Raw genomic sequence first — 6,407 nt, 5'->3', positions numbered from 1 at the left:
ACCTTTCGGCCTCATTAGGGACTATCTCCCTTCCGTAGCGGCTCAGTCTGATGAATTCCTTTTCATACTCTGCCATTGTCAGCTGTCTCTGCCTCAAGTTAATGAACTCTCTTCTTCTCTCTTCCAGGTATACACTACCCACATATTTCTTCTTAAATTTTGAGAGGAAGAAGTCCCAAGTTATTGCTTCTAGCTATACTTCACTGGACACCGTATCCCATCATTCATATGCATCATCTTGCAACAGAGATATAGCAGCTTCTAGATTTTGCTCTAGAGTGCAGTGGAGTTGTTTTAAAACTCTGCCTGTTCTGTTCAACCAATTTTTGGCTGCAATAGAATCATCTTCTCTCTTGCCAAAGAAATTCACTGCTCCAAATTTTCTCAGTCTTTCCAGATGTGATTTCTATTGTCTGAAGAATTCGGCCATTTGCTGGAACATGGCCTGTGGAGGCTGATCAAGCTCTACTGGAGCCGGCAGAGTAGGTTTTCCCCTACCCCAGTCTCAACTGCTGCAGGTGGAGCATGACTCTCCACTTCCTCCTTAACTGCCCTCTGAGATGTGGGGTCCATATCCTATTCAAAATAACAAAGACAAACAGATCTGCATTAGTGTCACCTCGACTCTTACAAATACAATGCATGGTATGGACTCGATCTAGGCCCAGAAATGCCTAAACCAGGCTCTGATACTACTAAATGTGACACCCCTTACCCGTCTACAGTATAGCCGAGCAAGATATGCCACACAGTGTACCGGAACATCCTATTTTACTTTAATCATTTTTATTCTTCCTTATTTATTTATTTTTTTAGTTATGAAGTATAATTTGTGAAATGTAATTCATTTCAGTCATTTATTGAAATCATAAATTTATTTAAGGTTTCGCAAATTTTATAGAAAATCCGGCAGAGTACTGGCTAAAAATTGAGAAAACAGTTCTTCGGAACCTGAGAAAAACACTTCCAATATGTTTTCAGTCATTCCCAAACTTCATTTCACCAACAATGTCTCAATATTTTTCAACAATATTTCCATTTCTCATTCATTCATTTCACATAATATTCATATACAAGTCATAAATAAATATTCAATGTTTCATTCATAAACACAATTTCCACTATTTATATTAATATCAAAATACATCACATAAGTCTTAATTATACATGAAAAAATAAAAGTTTGATTACATAATACCAAAATGAAACCTAGTGTCCTACCAATGCACTGAAGATGGTGAGGTGACACGGACACTATACAGAGCTGCAGATGATCTCACCCAGTCTGTGGTCTACTGGGCTCTCTATCGATCTCTCCAGAACCTACGCGTGGCAAAGGCAACGCGCTAAGCAATAATGCTTAGTGGTGCCAATAATAGAATACAAAGAAATAACATAAAATAAATATGCAGTGCATGTTCTGATGTCTTATGCAGACAATTTTTCGATCATTATTGGTAATCTTATTTGTTATGTACTTGTTATATTCATAATTTCATTAAATTTATCCACTTTCATTTTTGGTTGCCCAAGTAACCTATACTAGACAACTGGAGTGGATAAATGGGAAAACTGGCACTGGGTATCAAGTACCTCGGGCCATCACACCATCGGTCACATATATATCTCCCGGTGTGCAACAGAACAGCTAATAAGCTGTAATAATATTAAGCACAAAGCCAAGTATCAACACAATGTCAAAATGGCTAAAAGCCATGAAATCACAGAATGGCATAATGCCATGTGCAATACTGCTAACTGAACCCTATTGGCATGCCAACCTATCTAAACCAATCTTGCTAGGTGTACTAGGGCATGTTACACTTTTAAACTTTACAATTCTTGAAATTTAAGTTTATGTGTTACTATTCATTTCATTAGTCAACTAAAATGCTGACTTTTACATTCACAAGAGGTACATTGGTTCTAATACTCCCAACATACCACATTTTGCATTCTAAAATTGTTGGTATTGGTTGCCAATACCATTTCTAGCTTAGTGCTAGTTGTTCAAAATTTTCAGATTTCAAGCCTTGTGTTTATTGTTCCATTGGTCATTTTTACAGTAGGAATTTGGCAAATTTGTCTTCATGAAAGTTGCTCCTTATTTTGTCTAGTTACATTTCCTTTTTTGAATCACTCCATTTGGAGTTTTGTAGCTCAAGTTATGGCCTAAACACCATAACTGGCCGGATTGGGCAGATTCCAAAATTCTGGGCAAAATTGGTTCTGCCAGATTTGGTAACATAAGTTTGGTTGGCAATTTGACTAGGTTATGATCAGAATTTGGATTTGTATTCTTGATGAAAGTTGTAGGTCTATATCTCAGCTTTCTGCTGGTAAAATTTCAGGTCAATGGGACCTTTCTACACTGAGTTATGACTAAATGAATAAATACTGTTCATTTGGTCATGTTGCCTAGGCAGAATGCAAGTCACCCGAATTAGGGCAATTTTTAAGTCAACTTGGTTTGGTTTTTTAGGCAGGGTTTCTATACCAAAGTTGTGCCATTATGTGTCTAGTTTCATGTCCAATTGGCCTTACACTAATTAAACCTCTACAAATCTATTTATAGCTGCCCAAACCTACTAGACTCACATCCAGACCTACAGGGCAGCCAAGGCAGCTCACCTAAATTCAAATACTAAGCCACAACTCACTTCATTTCTTTATCATACATAGCCAAATGGTCACTAATTGACCATTCAAACTTTCATTCACCAACACATGAGCAAACCCTAGGTTTCTCCCAAACCCTAACTCCACAATTTCAATTTGTTTCATTTTCATATTTTCTACTTTAGATTAATGTTATAACAAATAATATAAGAGAAAAATTAAACAAAAGTGGCACTAACCTTCACTTAGTCACTTTCCAAGACTTAAAAACTTGACTTTCTTCCTTTTAAATTGCTGCCCAAAGCTTAATCTAGTGGTAGGGATAATTTTTAATGAAGGCAAGTTAGGGTTTTGAGGGGGTTTAAGGTGGGCAAGGAAGCTTGGTTTATGGGATAACAATGGTGGAGGTGAGAGTGTGGTTCATTGCAGCTGAAGAAAATGAAAGAAACTGATTTGTTTTCTTTCATTTTCTGCCCATTTAGTCATTTTAAATGAGTTATTGCCATGTGTCACAATGTGATTGGGTGGGAGGATTTTAATTGCATAAGCATGATGTCAAAAGTCCCATTTTTCTTCATTTTTTTTCTTTTCTTTCTATTCATTTTCAATTAAATTTTTAGCAATATTTATTCATATTTTAAATCATAATAATTATTTACTTAAATGGACAAGTCGGTCAAAAATCATCTCTGAAGACGAAATGACCAAAATGCCCTCTGTTTGGCTTATTGAGCCAAAATCATCTGTACCGATTTAAAAAATTTTCTAAGCATTTTCTTGACATTCTAATGCCATAGAAACCTCAATGACTCTTCTCTAGAGTCCTAAAAATTATTTTATGAATTTTCTCCCAAGTCTAGGGCTCCTCGTTGCGAGAACCGCAACTTCCCACTGGGTTACCCATCGCTTGGGCACCGGCTCATTTAACTTGGTTGTATTTTATTTCTAAAATTTTTTCTAAATTTTTCTTATTGATATTTGAGTAAATTATGATTCTTCACTTTAGTTTAAATATTTTTCTGGACGTTCTAGCTATCCGGACCGACACTGGTCACCGGAACAGTAGACTGTACGGAGTTGCTACAGGGAGGGTGTTACACTTGATGTTCATTTGGCTCCTAACCATGTCGGGTGTCCCAACTGCGGCTCGATTCTAGTTAATGACTTCGAGAATGATGCCGCTCAATGTCATGAGAATCATAGTCGCCCCATCTGAGTTGTACATCTATCCAGTATTTATTGCTGGCTTTCTGATCAAACACATCTTTTGATTCAGCCATAAGACTAGGCTTTAACACAGGCCTACTGTGCAATACTTTGGATTCAAAAGTAGTCTGAGTTAGGTAGAATGTAGTGTAAGGACATTTGTAATTGCTAATCTTGAGAGATTGCCCAAATGATGTAATCTGATCTTTTGGAAATGAAATGAAATCTATTATTGAAATTTGGATCTGCTTGTTTTTTTTTTTATTATTGCATTGGTTATTATTTGGATCTCCGATGACTGTGCCTGATCTAATCCCTAGACGAATTGCCATTCTATCGATCTGTTGGTTTGGAACCCTATTCTATCTAATGATCTTCATTAAACGATCTTATTCGTCTGACCTTTTACTACATTTTTGGAATTTTCTTTTGATGTGTCATTGAAACGGCCCGGTCCTGCTAACTGATGCGTCCCTTGGGGCTTCATGAGCATTTAATACTCAGGCGGGTATAAATAGGGAGGGGGTTAGCCATTTTCTCCTTATGTCATTTTCAGACTTTCTTTTAGCGATTTTGACACTCTCCCTTATTTTCTAGAGTTTTCCGGTGCTGATTTATACTCCGGTAAGAGCTTTAATCTTTTTCCGATCAATTTCATTTTTATTTTCTAAAAATGGGTGGTACCAACGGTCAGAGAGCTGCCAATTCTCCTTCTGTTCACTTCTCATGGACATCGGACGAAGGTGAAGTGGCCAGACCGAGTGAGCGACCTGAACCTTCTACAACCACTATCCAGGTCCGTGATCAATTGACCAAGTCAAAACAAGCATCGTCTTTAAGGAAAGAGAACTTACCCATGGATGAGTTGCCATTGGTTCTCAAGGAAATCGATCTCCAGTCTATTATCCAAGAGTATAACCTTCCAACTGACTCCTTCGAACTTATCAGATGTCTTGGCGATCTCCGAGCCGATCATTTCTTTGAAGAAACCGACCTGATCATGGTATATGAGGAACAATTGAAAGTCGGGCTTCAGTTTCCCCTAGATGAATTCTATAGAGCCATTCTGAAGTTTCATTATGTTTGTGTAGCCCAGGTACATCCGAACTCCTGGCAGACTCTGCTGGCTTTCAAAGGTTTATGTCAAGCTAAAAAGCTCGATCCTATAGCGAAGATTTTTGCTGAGTTGCATAGGCTCGCTCAGCGGAAAGATGATGAATATTGGTTTTTCCAAGCTAAGCCAAACTACGAGCTCTTCACTGATCTCCCTTCCTCATTGAAAAACTGGAAAGATCAGTTTTTCATATTGAGAAGCAAGGACCCGAATGGCTTTGAGGCCATTCCACGTAGTTGGCAGTATTTGTTTCCTTCAGTTCCAAAGAAAATCGCACTAAATAAAGATGAGGACGCCATGGTGAAGGAATTGAATGATCAAGCGGCCACTCACAAGTACTCATGTTTAGATACGGTTATGGCCAAACTAAAATGGTGGTTGATGCAAGTGATCGCCCGTGAAGACTATGAGCTGCAACTCTCTGACCTCGACCCCTGGATCGGTATAATCTAAATCTTTAGTCTCCTAACTTTGGTGATCTCACTAACTTATTCTTTGTGCAGGTATGGCAGGAGATGAGAGTGCAAAGGAGAGCCGTAAGCAAAAGAGGGAGCTCGCCCAAAAAGTGTGGGAAATGAAAGTGGCTGCTACTGCTGCTGCCGTGACTACTGCTCAGACGCTAAGGCGAGACATGGTAGAAGTATTGAGCTCTCCATTCTAACCTCCAGAGCAGCCAGCCTCAAAGGTAGAGATCATTCCTTCTCCACCTCGATAAGTCGAACCTCCTCCTCCAGTCTCTTCAAGTGCAGAAGGGGGGCCTTCCCGACTAGCCATAAGGACACTCTCTCGAGGTGCTCAAGTCCTTATCCATTCTCTGGAAAGGAACCGTTCAGTTCAAGGTAATCCTAATCTAGCCAAGGTCTTGGGCACCACCATCTATTTTCAAGAAGATCAGAATAGATTGGCCCAGGATAGCATTGATAATCTCCTGGCTCAGACGATGAGCTTGGGTTTGGAGACCATTGCGAACCAACACATAATCAGAGAAAAGGCCCATCTCTTAAGACAGGAGATTCTGAAGGAGGTCCAGGGCACAGCTTCTGCCAAAGCCCAACTCTCAACTGCTTAAGACCACATCACCCAGGTAGAAGATCGGGCGAAGTCTTAAGAGGAAAGGATAGCTGAACTAGAGCAGAAACTTGAAGATGCTTGGGTTTGCCGATCTACTGATGTCACTCGACTTACTGAAGAGATCAAGGCAAAAGAAGAAGAGGCCCTGGCGAGGGAAGCGGGTGTTTATGTGAATGCTCATGGTGATCTTCTAGCCAAACTCGTGAAGTGCTATCCCAAGGAAGACTTCTCCTGGATAGAGTATCTCATCCCAAAAGCTGAAGAAGACAGCGAGGAGGAGCCTGAAAGAGAGGGAGGGAATGATGAAACTAAAAATGTACTTGAAGAGCAGGTTAGGGGAGACCCTCCTGCCGAATGACTTGTATATTTTTATATTTTGAAATGAATCTAAGTTTTT

The sequence above is a fragment of the Hevea brasiliensis genome, chromosome 6 (genome assembly GCF_030052815.1).
Source record: "Hevea brasiliensis isolate MT/VB/25A 57/8 chromosome 6, ASM3005281v1, whole genome shotgun sequence".
Taxonomy (NCBI): Eukaryota; Viridiplantae; Streptophyta; class Magnoliopsida; order Malpighiales; family Euphorbiaceae; genus Hevea; species Hevea brasiliensis.
Note: the sequence above shows the minus strand (reverse complement) of the source record.